We start from the raw sequence: 15,618 nt of genomic DNA, 5'->3' as shown, positions 1-15,618 counted from the left end.
TTAGTAAAACTAGAATCGCTTTAAAACAGTCTGTAAACAGCACAGTTTCTCTGGTGGGAACGTCTCACTGTGTTTCCATTCTCTAAGCAGCCAGCAGCCAAAGAGCTGGCACTGTGGGATTCATACTTTTTCTCCAGGGACCCACACTGGAAGCTCATCTACCCAAAACACAACACCAGAAACCTAAAGTAATAATTTTTGACAGTAGCTAAAAATATGAGAAACAACCCCAGGGGAGTGTGTGTGTGTCAATATTTTTTCTGAACAGGATGAAAATGATTTCCTTTTCCTTCAGTTTTAAAATGTCAGTTTTCTTAACTTTTGAACTAAAGCAGAGACGCACCTGCATCAACATGAAATATAGGATCTAGTGCCGCTTTAGCTGAAAACGGTGAACACACAGATATCTGAAGACCTCGAGCCAGTTTGTGTTACGGCTGAATAAATACGTGGGAAAATAGGAGTCAGTATCTCCTCTTCTCACAATGATGTGCAGATATCTCTGATGCCTTACAGTTTCACCTTGAATGACTCTTGTAAAACAATTATGAAGCTATATATTCACCTTTTAATCTGTTGCTTTAGTACAAAATAATAAACATGAACTATGGATGACCCAAAAGCTTTGGGGCATCGAAACTTCAACTTTTGTCATGGTAATTAACGTCCAAATTAGTGTTTGAATGCTTGAAGAGAAATGGAAGTCCTCCATAGATGACGATAGAGAAGTATACAAAGATGAAAGGGTTAGGGTTAACCCTAGCCACTGTCATAGTAAGGAAGACATGTCAAAACCAGAACCCGGTCCTCTTGATCGGTGGAGGTGAAATTCAGGCTGTGCATTCCAGCAGGTGAAGCTGCATTGTGTTCTTGCAGCGACATAGTTTTGTTCTGTCCTCTGCACAGCTTCGAACCACACCAGGAGCATTTCACACCTGCAGAATTTGCTGATTTAGTCCTGCTATTTTTGCACCTACTGTAAGTAAATAATTCTACAATGTCATCTAGCAGACGCTTTTATCTAAAGCGACGTACAAATGAGAGTAATACAACACAAACAAGGATGAAGTCAATAAACATAGCAGAGTAAGTGCCGTGTCTAAGTTTGAGTCCATTAGGACACAAGTGCTTCATAGGTCGCAAGAGCGGTCAGTGCGATACTTGTCGTAGTCGTCAGTGTAGATCAAGAGTGAAGGTGTTCAGTAAAGAGTTGGTCTTCAGTCTCTTCTTAAAGATTGAGAAGGACTCAGTGGATCGGATGGAGTTTGGAAGTTTGTTCCACCACCGGGGCACTACAGAGGTGAAGAGTCTGGTTTGAGACGTAGAGGCCTTCAGCGGTGGAGGAGCCAGACGTCTTTGACTCGAGGAGCGTAGTGGACAGGAGGGTTTGTGAATCTGAACAAAGGAGTTTAGATAAAAAGGGGCTGTGGCCATTGCTATTTTGTAGGCAAGAGACAGGCTTTGAATTTGATGCTGCTGTGACCGGGAGCCGGGTGCAGAGAGATGAGGAGCGGAGTGACATGTGCTCTCCTGGGCTGGTTGAAGACCAGACGTGCAGCCGAGTTCTGGATCATCTGCAGAGGCTTGGTGGTGCGATCAGCTCTGGCCATTGAGGGAACACGTAGCAGCTGCTCCCAGTGGAAGCCATGTGTAGCTGGTATTGAAGCTCCAAATATGGTATTCAGGACATCCCAACAGCAAAATGCCAATAAAAGTCCCTGACTCTAAAGAAGGACTTATATAAGTTTGAGTAAATTATATCACAGGCAATGATCAACACTTTAATTTGACAGGTTCTGTGTTTCCCAGCATACAATGTGACTGGCTACTACCTCGACCCATTGGAAACAACAAGGGACTGTATTCACTTTCTACTAGCAAAAACATGTTGAATAAAGAGTACATTTCTGTAAACAGCAGACATGGTAATCTTCAACTTTTTTTGTGCGGTACCATGCAGGTCTGCTGTCGGGTTAGCAGGTGTCACTGTAGTTTGATGGGACGTTAAACTGGTAGATCGGAGTTTGCAATACCGACATGTATTCTGGCAACTGGGTTGCATCTGCATGTGGTAACGTTAGTCTGATTATGGTTGGGGAAATATTGTGGCAATGGCTAATGAGCTGTAGTTTAGGGGATTAGGGATTCTAGGGTTTTCCAGACCAATATAAGACAAAAAAAAATCTCTAAATCGCACACTGGGCTGATTTTTCACATCTACCTTCATATCCTTGAAGTGTCAACTTGTCCAAACAGACTTGAGTCTGGAGGATCCAATCATGCATCTGAAAAGCATTTCAGCTCGCATCTGGAGTTTTTCTGAGTGGCCGAGGAGAAGCAGAGAGCTATTTATTAACTTGGTTTGAAGATCTCTATTGCCTGTACAACATCGTTCTACAAATATGTTCATTAATTCACAAAAACATACACAATTGGACTCATTGTTGGCAAGTAAGATGGTAAGTGTATTTTGGGTGGAGTTGATACGACACTATCAGCAGATACCATGAGGTAACGTGAGTTTGGCTGATTTGTGATCTTTGAGGTTGTATCTCTGTCCACTGATGATGCTGAAAATATGAATAACTCTGAGGTAAGGTTAGGGATGTTAGGTAAACTTTGTGCTAACTGATAAATTTGAATGTCAAAGAGTTGAAGACATAAAATAAGTCAACGCATGTTTGAGTGTCAATAATTGTTCAAGGCTTGTTTGACCTTCTTCTGACTTAATATAACTAAATAAATAACTTAAGGCTTGATCATATTTCCAGTTTAATATCACGTCTTTCTGTGCCTCAGTGAGACTTTTCATCATGAAAAAACAACCTTCTTGGCTCCACCCTTTATGCTTCAGGATGTGTTCAATATTTCCATGATATTATTTGTACTGCAAAAACAAACCACCACCAAATATTGAAAAGAGAACCAGAAATACAGGGAAATGTGACGACTCGGCTTCAACCAGCAGCCGGCATCTCTTTGTTCCCATTGGCTCGGCAGCCATTGACTTTGCCCTAATGTCAGAGATATGACATGACCTGCAGGCATCTGTTCTCCTTCCCTAGAAGCTTCACTTGCCTACACCCACCATCGGCATCACACACACTCTCTGCAACACACACTCCCCACACCCCTGTCTTGTGGTATTTCTCGGGTATCCACGCCCCATGTCCTGTGGTGTGTGTCTCCTGTAGAGGAGTGTATGTTTTGTTTATGGTCAGTGACATGCACAAGCACTGTGGGGCCTAACTGAATGTGAGCACTGTCAGAAGAGATTAGAGCTGTGTGTGTCGGCGTGTGTGTGTGTGTGTGGGCTAGTTGACTGGTGGGGAGACACCAGTACAGATGGGGGCTTCAGATGTGATGAGCGTCATGGCCGGGCCTCCTCCTGTCCTCTTGGTTCAGCATCAATGAAAGCCCTGCTGCTGCCGTCCAAACTAACCCAAGCAGCCCACCGGCCACACCAGTGTCCCCTTTGTCTCCTTGTCCCTTCCTCACACACACTCGCAGACACACAGTCGGTTCAACGGATATTGAAAAGCCAAAATTGTGTTTTTACGACTGAAGCAGCTGACAGCTTTGGCCAGTATTTAATATTTTTGTCCCAAACCAGATTTTTAAAAGGTTAAAGCAGCTTTTCATTGAGAATTTAGGATATTTTCCAGTTAATCCAATATGAATGGATCTCCTGCTGCAAGAACACACTGGGCTTCTTGCAAGAACATTTTCGAATCTTTAGTTTCCCCTCTCTATAATTTAGAACTTATCCAGGATTTTCCAACTAAAAATGGTAACTCAGGTAATGAAATATACAATGCATTAGTAAAAAACTGCACATTTCTCTTACAATAGGTCAACAATAGGCGCCAAACAAATTTTGAAATACAGAAAATTGGTGAATCCAGAACATTTGTACAAGACACTTAAAGACAAATCTGTTTGCTCAAATGTTTCTTGCATTAGATCCATTGATCACCACAGTTTGTGGGGGAAAAATAACTTAAGTTGGGGTTAAAAACAACTACTTCCATGACAGAATGTGACATTTTTGTATAGATCTTAATTTACAGGAGAAATTAAAACATCAAAATGAACTTTTGCTTTCAAACAGGACACAACCACCATCACTCCGGGGTCAAATTTGTCTGTCTCATATACCACCACCAGCCCTTAAACGACCTTTACGCTCTTTATAGTATGTGTGTTTCTCTGGTTGTCTAATAGTGACGCGGATGGGTTTTTATTGTAGTTAATGGAAAGCCTGGTGCATCTCATACTGATGCTAAAGACTACCCTTTGCATTTAGATCTGACACCGAAGGCCACTGACCAAATGTTAGCATTATATCTGACGAGTCGGGACTGAGAGTTTCTTGACAAGAAGGCAAAAAAGTGATCTTTTCTGAAAAAGATTATTCTGCTGGTGAGTCAGTCATTACAAACTTAATGTATTTGCTGTGTGGCCAAATATTGTTCAAATGCACAGGAATGTTTTAAATTATATAGAATTTTTCAAGATTTCAACAACACCATAATTAAAACATCATGTAGCTTCTATAAGCATTCGTCACAATCTACTTGGGAAGAAAATAAAAGTCCATTAAGGGGTTAAAACTAGAGTCTTTGAGGAGCCAGTGCTGTTGTAAAATGTCTTAGTTTTATCATTTTAACATTTTTTTCCAAGTCAATATTTCTAAGATCTTGTTTCTGTTTGTCTTTAGTCCTATCTATTGTAATATTGATTATAATAATGAAACCTTCAGCTTCAACTGACAGCAGTTGTCAGTATTCTGCATTAAATATGTATTCGAACAAACTGCACGATATATGTCATATCTGAAATGAACTGCCAGAGAAATGATGGCTATATCTGTCTAGCACACACACACACACACACACACATACACACGCACACGCACACGCACAGATACAGTAGACAGACACACACGGTGTTAGAAGTGTTGTGCGGGTGGGCTGGATGCTATAGGGGTGGAGGTTGGTTCATGGCCTTGCTCACTCGATCAGACTAGGCATTTTGTTCAGACACTGAACAGAGACCTCTATCGCCCTGAGGCCATCTCTCTCTCTCTCTCTCTCTCTCTCTCTCTCTGTCTCTCTCTCTCTGTCTCTCTCTCTCTCTCTTACAGTCTGTGAGCCAGAGCAGAATTTCTATTATACCTGTAACAACAGACAATATGGTTGGTCTGTTTTCTCCCTTATCATCCTCAACTGAAACACATCATCCTTCTCCCTCATTTCATCTCTGACCACACCTTTTGTGTTCGCAGTGCAAGGAGATACACAACAGGATGGTGTTTGTCTTCTAACCAGTTGTGATTTCCACGTCCAAATTAGAATCAAACACAAGATTAAACTAAATCACAGGCAGGTATACAGGAGTACAAACAACCGACACAATTCAGAAGGCGAGCAGGAGACAGACACCATCACCCTAATGATGATTAGGCAGGTTGTAATGTGTTGTGCAGATGCTTTCCTGCAGTGCGCACTGCAAAGATCACTGCCTTTATGTTTGTCAAGAAATATTTTTGCATGTGTTGACATGTGTCCTAGATCAGCTATTATACTCTGTATTACACTAAAACACCTAAAAGCACAAAAAATGTGCACAGTAAGTCATTTTCCCTCTCACACACTGTAGAAACACCTCAACCAACCACATAATACAGTATATATATATATATATATATATATATATATATATATATATATATATATATACACAGTAATTAAAATATCTTGAATTTCAGCCAATGTGCAGCCCAGGATATTGTTACTAAGAGGAAATTTGATGACATTGCATCAACATGAATATACATTTTGTCAACATATGCAGTGTTGTTTGTCCTTATTTTATTATGAACTATTTTGAAATGCTCTTAAAACAAAAAAAATACCCCCTATATACATTATAAATACAATAGCTATTTAGTTTTTGCTAATGCCATGTCACATAAGGGCTTAAATAGAGCAGCTACAATCATGTTTGGTGACCAAAAACTGAATATATATATTTCCCAATATGTGTAAAAGTCTTCATTTTTGGTCCAAATGCCAAAGACTGAGCTTCCGCTAAAGAATGATTAAGAAGATCTGTGCAAATGTAAATCAATTCACGACACCAGTAGGTTTAATGGTACTCTAAAGGGTCGATCAGTCAAATGCAGTTTTTACAAAAGTGTTCACGCTGATTGAAAAATGGAAAAACACTTTTGATTAATGTTCGTAGCATCATTAGTTTCCTTATCTCTCCTCCTGTGGTTATGCTCTACCTCTGTCACTAAACTGATTCAGTTAGTGACCTGTTTGTAAATGCATCGTTCCTCTCTCCCCTTTGTGTTGAAATCTCTTCACATCTTCAATCGATGCTGCTGTCTCATGTCTGACCTCCCGCTGTGACGCCCCGCTCTCCTTCACAGGTCTGTGTGTGTCTGTAAGTGGTATGACCCGAGCATGCCTCCAACAATAATCACAGCTAATAACAACCGACTCTCAGAGGACTGTGTGCAGATATTTGTGTGTTGGGGAGGGGGGTGGGTGAGTAAACAGGGGAGTTAATAATGAATGAATATTTCCAACTCCTTCTTTCTCACTAGCTGATACCTGCAGTGGTTTGTCTCTTTGGATTGTGATTGAGCTTATATTAATGTTCCCTCATTCATCAATGATTTAAATAATTATAACATACCCATGGTGGAGTGTTACATCAAAGTCATGATATTGTATAGCTGTGAAAATGTATCTTTGTAACTGTTTTGAGCTTGTTTCAGGAAGATGTTAGGTCACAAATGAAATAAGGGTGTCTTTAAATCCTCTATAGTTTTGTGGTTGCAATGACAACACAGAATCCTACATGTGAGCATTTTGCTGATCTGATCTTGCTGCAATTGGATTGATGAAGACGTACCAGAAGTGCATTTTCCTCCCAAGTTTTGGCAACTAAGGCTACGTTTACACGAGGACAGTCTGAACAGAAGACGCAAAAGTGGCGTCGCGTCTTCACTTTTTATTCCTCGCTTAGACGAGCAATTTCGGGAGGAAATCTGCGTGCATACGGTGACGCAAAAGTGTGTGAAATTTGATTGTATGCATGCCAGGCGGCATCACTTAAAGCGATAAGAGCATCTTTGGGCATGCAGAAGTTTTCACGCCACACATTTTCATCAGCTAATCCTTCCACAAAGTTCTCCACCATCACTAGATCTCCCAGGTCTCGTTCACAGCCGTCTGGCTCGCCTCCGACGAATTGCTGCATCCAAAATGTGATAGAGGTAATTACAGATCCTTCTCTGTTCAGTAATACTATCTCTACATAATCTGTACATTTGGTGGAAAGTCTCCTGTAAGTTTATTAGAGCTGCCAGAGCAGCTTGAAGGTCAGACGCATGGAAATAATGCCACATTTGTTTATTTTCCTCTACTGGAGCATGGATGTGACGTAAACACGTATGTGACGTGAGCAGATCAGATCAGAGTTTTGTGTCTTGTCAGTGTAGACGACACGCTACGGCGGAGCGTATTTAACTTTTCCACTTTGGAAGGTGGTTTCAGATTTTTGCGTCTTTAAGCCCCAAAAACACCGTCACCGTCTAAACGAAAGGCACTTCCGATAAAATATTTTGTCGTTTTTACCCGCGAGCGTCCTCGTCTAAACAGGGCCTAAAACTACTCTGCTACATTTAGGGAAATCTTGTGGTCGGGGCAAATCAGTTAGGGTAAAGGTGTTCTTGGATGCATTAAGGCAACTAACAATAGATGCATTTCCAGTTCCCACCTGTCAAACAAGATATCATTTATTCATTTATGAGCTTTAGAGGTGCTGACAGGTGGATTATGACACCTTTGGACAGAGTCAGGCTAGCTGTTTCTACCTGTTTTCAGCTAAGCTACCCATCTACTGCAGCTTTATATTCAACAGACATACAAGAGTGATATCTATCTTTTCTCTGCAAGAATGCAAGTAAGCATATTTCCCAAAATATCAAACCAATATTTTAAGACACGGACCCAATCCCTCTGTTGTGCTAACAAACAATCACAGGGAGACAAATTGGTTGTTGCAAAGATATGTGAAATCATAAACTTGTTCTCTTCTTATTTTTTAAACCATATTAACTGCCTAACTGCGAGTTCTGAGTAAACTCAACCTGTCACCTGTCATTTTCTTTAGTCTGTTGCTCCAGAGATAATTAGATCTGAGTTTATCAGAGTTGTTCCTCGCCATTAAATTGTATGTACGTGAAGCAGAAGTGGTTTCCTACCCATAAGTTGATGTAAACAAACACTGTGGTTGGTTCTATAATTAGCTGCAGGTCATCCATCCCCAGTAGTCGGCCTGTCCTGTAGCTGTACTGCACATCACGGCTATTAATGTGACTCGGACCTCAACATCGGCAAAATCTGAGCTGGTGCAAAACGCATGAAGGAAGCCACATGACCTCTAATGACAACATGTCAGCCAATGGCATGGAGGCTTCGATCAACACAGACTTGATAAGATGGCAAACTTCAACTTATTAACCTCAGACTATAACCTCTAAAATAGTGTACAAACACCTAAAGATATCCTTATAGTGACTAGCATTAACTAGATGTTTGTGACCTCGGTGTCGAAGCGAGCATTACTTTGTATTCCTCAGTTTGTGTGTGTGTGTGTGTGTGTGTGTGTGTGTGAGAAGCTGTGTGGCAGCAGCGTGCTCTCCTCTGTGTAACCTTGACCCGTCTGGAGAGGCAGCCTTGCCTCAGCAGCAGCAGCAGCAGCTGTGTCACTTCAACTCAGCGTCTTCAGTCCGACCTTAAGGGAGCCGGACTGCCCGTGTCCCTGCCCACACATCCAACATCCAAGGACCCCCCTGATAGAACAACCAGCCAGAACCCCCCCCCCTCCTCCTCCCCCCGCCTCCTCCTGCCTTAAGCTACCAGCAAACACACATTCATGCACACTGTCCGTCATGCATACTGATAAACGTGTTCGCTATCAACAGCAGCAGACAGTGGCCTGGCTGGCTCGGCTGCTCGGCTGCTGACAAAGCCCAGACTCAGCCCGCCTGGCCCCGTAGACACAGGAACAGCGGCGGAGACAAACACTGGCCTGCAGCCACTCCCAGTCAGCTCTACATATGTCACATGTTAATGACATCAAGTCTGCGGCCACCCACAGACCGCGACATACTTGAGGGCAGCAGATCGAGAAATAAAGTCGTTTCTCCTTGGAACGCCGGCCTTATCCTTTCGCTGTGGCATTCAGTGCCAGGACTTGAAGGCTTTAACCCTTCGCAGGTCTGCTGTCAAGTCTCTGGTCACCTTCCTGCAGCTTTACAGCCACAAAACATGCAGCCTGACACGCTGGGGTTTGGTTTTGGAGTGATTTAGAATAAAATTTATTTGTACAACACAAATATATCATTATAATATTTATGATACATGTTTTTCTTCCTGTGAAATAATGAATATTTGTAGCCTGGAGGCTTCCTCTGTTAATTAATTAAGTGAACTAGACTGAAAAGGGAAAGTAAAAGTCATTATTCTAGTGTCTGAGTTCATCATTCTGTGTATATTCTACTGTTTCGTGCGAAACTCAAGTACTCACCCCCTTTTGTTTTTGTGGGGATTTGAGCCAAAAACGGGGACGGATGAGCCAAAAACATTTTCGCAGCTTTAATCCTGATCCCATTAGTGGACTCAGGAGTGAAAATAGTAAACAGCAGCCATGCTCGACTCCTCCATGCGCAGAAAAGGGAAACAGTGCGGCATCTTTTGTCAAACATGACTGATTCACTTTCGCCTTTTGTGTGTGTGGGAGCTTTGCCTTTTCATATTGATCACGGTTGTGCCAACTGTTTGTTTTGTCTTTTCATATAATGAACCCTGGGCCCTCGGTGAGGCCCCGGCGGAGCTTTGCTCCATGCTAAAGGGCTTTTTGTGAGACAGTGTCACGCTCCCTCGTTCCGGCGAGGCTTCGCGTTTCTTATTATTCATGGCTCTCTCCCCGTTTGTTGAGAAGGCCGGGATCAAACAGGCCGATTTGCCACGCCTGACACCCACTGCTGCGAGTGTGTGTTTTGTGTGTGTGTGAATGTGTGTGTGTGTGTGTGTGTGTGTGTGAACTCGGCTCAGGCTCAGTAATGACAGGATTTGTTAAACAGTAAATTAATGAATAATGAAATATCCAGCACGCGCCTGCCTTGCCTGGAGCACAGTGCCCCGAGCAGGAATTACTCCCGACCGGCACTCTGCTGTCTGCATGCTGGATAACCTGCGTGTGTGTGTGTGTGTGTGTGTGTGTGTGTGTGTGTGTGTGTGTGTTGGATAAGCATTTTTACAGCCCATTGCGTGACAGAACGCTGAGGGGCTTTGCTGATGGGGGCCTGCTCCCTCACTTCCTGGCAAAACGACAGACAGACAGACAGAGAGAGTGACGGACAGAGAACAGACATAACTGCATACAGGAAGCAGTGTCAGTGCTGCTCTCATACTCTGTATATCAAATATTACCAATGTGTTCATAAGCTCATAACTGCATTACCTTTCACCGGCCCTCTCATTAAAGTAACAACCTGTGACGTTTTCATAAAAATAAAATTTGCTCCCTCATGATCACCAATTCATCAAACACAGGTAATTCGTATTATAGCACAGCTCCTGGATGCTTATTGTAATGCATCTGCTGTGTCTTTCCCTCGTGCACAGGAAGTGATGTATTTTAGTGATCAGCATTAGTCTCGTTGGACGTGCAAAACTCAAACTATGATAGGTGTTTTGGACATTTTGTTAAGGAGGAAATTGCATCATACCACTTTAAAAGGCACACCTGTAATAAGACAAAGGTAAATATCCCATCATGGCTCACTGTTTCGGTCTATAGAAGTGGTAGCAGAACTATCAGAGTCCTCCAGGGGCCAACACACTCTTTTCTGCTCATCCTGCACCAGGTATTTGGTTCCCTTTTGCTCATTTTTGGTCTTAACCCCCCTCTGTAACCAACAACATCACAGCATTACGATACAGCTTTCATTAATGCTGATATTATCTTCTTAAATTTGGAATAAAGATAGAATAATTTGACCAGAAAGCTCTAGTGATTCCTGCGTTCTCCTGGGATTTTATCTTATCCGTTTGTGTCTTTGTTAAATTGAGAATTTGCAGGATTTTCTGATGCGAGCAAATGAAGCATAGAAGTGTTCCTCAGCAGGGTTACTGACACATACATTTCATTTTGTTTTCTGTCTTTTTTTAGATGAGGTTTGAAACTTCCTCTAGCTTTGCATTGATTTCTGGAATCTGTGTTCATTGACGACCTCAAAGTTTGTTAGTTTTCATATTGTTGCACATCCTTCAGGGGGAGAAAATACACAGATTGCCACTCAAAGCTCAGTGCTGAAGTTTGTCAGCATTTATGGTCCTTCGTTAGTGCAGGCAACTATTTAAAAAGAAAATCTGAATCTATTAAGCACAAGTCAACCCAGATCATGATATTATGAACTGATTAAAATGTCTTTATAGGATACTGGATGGTCTGTATTTGGCTAAAGCCTCACAGTAAGACTTTGTGTTAATTTAAGACAAATTATGTTTGGAAGAGATTAAAAAAAAAAGGAAATTCTATTCATAGGCAGGCAGCAGGTACAATGTTTGACTGTTTACACGTTACTCTCAGATATTATTTTGCATATTTACTTCCACCTGCACTGTACAAATCATTGCCACAAATTACACAAGTATGAAGACAATATTAAATATATTATTTCATATAACAGATATTCCCTACTTTTTTGTTAGTATTAAGGTGATTTTAAACATTTATCTGCATACTCAAAGCCATTAAATTTGCAATATGTTTGACCTCTTGTCAAGAAATTGATATACTTTTATAAATGAATAGTAATACTATGATTTATGATATATGCATGATATTGGAGGACTCACTTGTGAACACCAGGTTCGTTTTTAACAGGCCTGAGGCTCGATACACAGACCTACAGCAACCACTGATGTTAGTTTAGAGAAATCATGATCACAAATAAGTGAACCATTGAAAAAGTCGCCGTTCTGCCTGTTTAATTCAGTTCTCTTCACTTATCGTTACTGTCCCACAAGAGGGAAATGTTCTGCAGCAACATTATGCTACCAGCTACTACAGGTGCATTAGAGAGAGATATTTGCTGTTAAATAATTGCATTTCCCTTATAAATCTAATACTAAAGTTGATTTTATTATGATTTTATTGGGCTTTAATGACATTAGCTGTTTGTTCAGGCCATTTTGAGTGAAAAAAAAAAGATTTTGTCCACACAAACCCATTTTTCCATGATTTGTCGTATCAGCCAGCTGAATCTGTGTACAACTTGCTGGATAATTTAATTATTATTTAATTTAATTTTTAAGCCTACTGGTGATTTTCCTCCATAAGTTTGTTTATTAAGGTCTTCCAGGAGCTTCAACCTACACAGTGCCTGACAGCCCTAAAAGTTTATATTTTTGTGTTCATTGGAAGTTAAAGGGACAGTTTACCCAAAATATCAAAGACAGATAATACAAGATAGATTTTTCCTCTAACCTGGCCTGCTATTTGCTTATCAGTCCAGATTGTTTGGGGGTGAGTTGCAGAGTGTTAGTCTTTTTTTTTTTTTTTTTAACATCATGGAAGTACATGGCACTTGACTTGTGGTGCTCAAAAACAAATAACTACATTTACCACTAAACTTTTTCCAGAAATCATGACCTACTTATGCAAGGTAATCCACAGACATTGTTGTGGGCAATCTTGTGCATGAAACTCAACATTTGCGATTCATACTAAAGAAAGAGGAAGTTGTTGGACCAACTTTTTAAAAAATTACTTACATTGCTAATACGCAAGTTAATTAACTCAATCTCAAAGATAATGTGTAAATCTAACTTTTTGAAACCACTTAATTTGTTGGAGTGCTACAAAATAAAGTTGGTTAACAATTTTCTATTTTCAGTAAAATATAACAACTAAAGGTACATTTGCTTGAACAAATATAATAACAAAAATAGCTCATAAGAGTTTAGTTTGAGAGCTGATATTTAGCCATTTTCCATGGTTTCCTTGATAATAACCAAAATCATTATCACAATGGAAAATAGATAGATAGATAGATATCACCTCTTAAGTTAAAGAGCTCTTAGGAGGTATTTTTGCTGTTATTGTTATATTTGTCCAAACAAATGTACCTTAAGTTGTACCAGGCATTAAAGTGAACAAGAAATTGAAGAAAACAAGGGTGGTCTAATATTTTTTCCTGATTGACTGTATGTAACAGAAAACATGTGTATCCTATTTTTGATTTTGGGGTGAACTGTCCCTTTAATACCTAACAAGAAGAGCATTGTAATAGCTTTCATACTCCCGTCTTTAACATCTTGTGACGCATTCACTGACACATTTTTAGTCCAACATTAACATTTCATGCAGTTGTTTAAGTGCCTTTATAATGTTTTACATCTCTGCCCCTCTCCGTGTTTGTTGTTGTTGTTTTCTGTGGCTTCTTGTTTGTTTATTGTTCCAGCCAACCTGTCGTTGTTGCAGCCACTGATGCTCAGCAGCTTCCTGTCTTTGTTGAGCGAGAATCGCTCGCGGACATGCGGGTGCTGAACTCTGCACCTGCGTCACGCGGCGTTCCACTCCACGGGTCACACCGAGCCCGCGGGACACTTTCTCCCCCTCCCTCTCTTCTTCTCTCTTCCTCCCTAGTTTCTTTCTCTCTTTCTCATTAGCTTTCTTTCTCTCTCTCTCTCTCTCTACTTCTTCTTCTCTGTGAGTCTCTCTCGTCATTAGCACACCGGCGGTAGATCCCCACCGCAGAAGCGGGCCCGCGAGGCACGATGCTATTCCCCCTGCGCGCGTGCGAAAGAGAGAGAAACCTCTGAAACGAGAGGCCGGAAAATACAGCCAATTATCTCCCTGGAATAAGGCAGTATCCATCATTGACTCTGTGTGTGTGTGTGTGTGTGTGAGATGAACACACACACAGAGGCTTTGCAATATCCAGACTAGGCTACTAATATTTTAAACCATACAAATCTATCAACTATTAAACATTATTATTATTATTATTAGGTCCCTATTGTTTTTGAACGATTATTATTATTATTATTTTTTATTCTTGGTCTTTTATTTTATAATCTGTTGTCATCCTGAATTTCCACCACTATTATTATTATTATTATTATTATTACAGCTGTATTATTTGTGATTTTAAATCTTGGACTAAATACCATAATATCATTGACAATTTCAGTATTTTTCAACAAAATATGGCCTTGGTCAATTTAAAGGACCATTAGGCACATTTTTTTGGACTTAATAAACTTAAAGTGTGGTAAATTGAGATATCACAGTTTTCCAAATCTATGATTCAGTATCACTTTGTCATAATTTTATTAACTTTTCAATCCAAACACTTTTTTTAATGCCATTGTTTGACTATTAAGTCTTGATTTGTAAGTATCAGGAGATCATTCTTATTTTTATTGCTCTGACAGCTGCCTTGACATTTTAAAATTCTCCTTTAAACCTATCTAAGCCCTATCTATGAGCTACATGGTATCAAGTGTGATATTACAGCCATAATTTAAGGGTTTTTTATGCACTATGGGTCACACTAAGTCTATTTAGTCAAATTTAAAATAACTCATATCCTGCTTTTGATTTTTTATAATTAATTAAAATGAAAGCTTATTTTAAATTGATTTAAATTTAGAATTGACATTGTGACACCCCCAGTGGTAAAGTATAAAACTGAAAACTGTGATGTAAACACACGTTGAATCTGCTCATTGTTCATCAATGCATTTAAAGACTTTTACTTGAGTTATCTGGATGTTGGTTCAAGGTTAAACAAAAAATAGCAGCAAAAACATTTCGTTCTGTTCATATTGTCACATTAATCAAGATAGTGTGACTCCAATTCTGCTGTTTTGGTGTTGGAGTTACTTTTTAATATACATTTGAATCAAAGGTTGTGATTTTGAATATCACCAGGGCCTAGATTATGCCTAATCAAAGAATTATCTCAAATAATAATTATATTAATATTAGTTTGGTTTTATTATTGTTTAACGTCTTCACAATGATTTGAAACGCACTGTCTGCAGCAAATTAATAAAAATAAATTTAATAAATTTAAATACTTTTAGGCCATTCATTAATTTCTTCTTATTAAATGTTATTATTATTATTTGAACATTTTTTATTTTTATTTTGTCAATGTTACCTAAACAAGTAAGACATTTATGTTATGACGAATGAATAGAACCCGATTTTTAAAAAACAACTCACATTTGCCTGGCCTGAGAATTTGAACCATTTCAATAGACAGTGTAACTCCAATTTCAGTCATTCAGAAAGTTGAATTTTCTTTTTAATCCCCCAGATATAGACCATTCCACTAACAGGTATTCATTAATATTAAATTGAATAAGTAAAGACATGCTCTGACATCAGCTAATGAATACCACGTTGAACATTTTGAACTGAAAGTGACTCTCGGTCCTGAGTGGGGACTCTGGTGGAGAAAAGGCGCAGGCTGCACACCTCGCATAATAAAACACATGGTTTATTATCAATGTGATA

General features: G+C 39.9%; 1 long non-coding RNA gene across 1 annotated transcript in view; it reads left to right on the top strand.

Annotated features, from left to right (window-relative positions):
• Positions 1-15,618, top strand: part of LOC131991330 (uncharacterized) — a 74,728-nt gene that overhangs the window by 30,944 nt on the left and 28,166 nt on the right. The gene's annotated exons all lie outside the window — the stretch shown is intronic.

Source organism: Centropristis striata, chromosome 18 (genome assembly GCF_030273125.1).
Source record: "Centropristis striata isolate RG_2023a ecotype Rhode Island chromosome 18, C.striata_1.0, whole genome shotgun sequence".
NCBI lineage: Eukaryota > Metazoa > Chordata > Actinopteri > Perciformes > Serranidae > Centropristis > Centropristis striata.
This window is presented reverse-complemented; position numbering and strand designations above follow the sequence as displayed.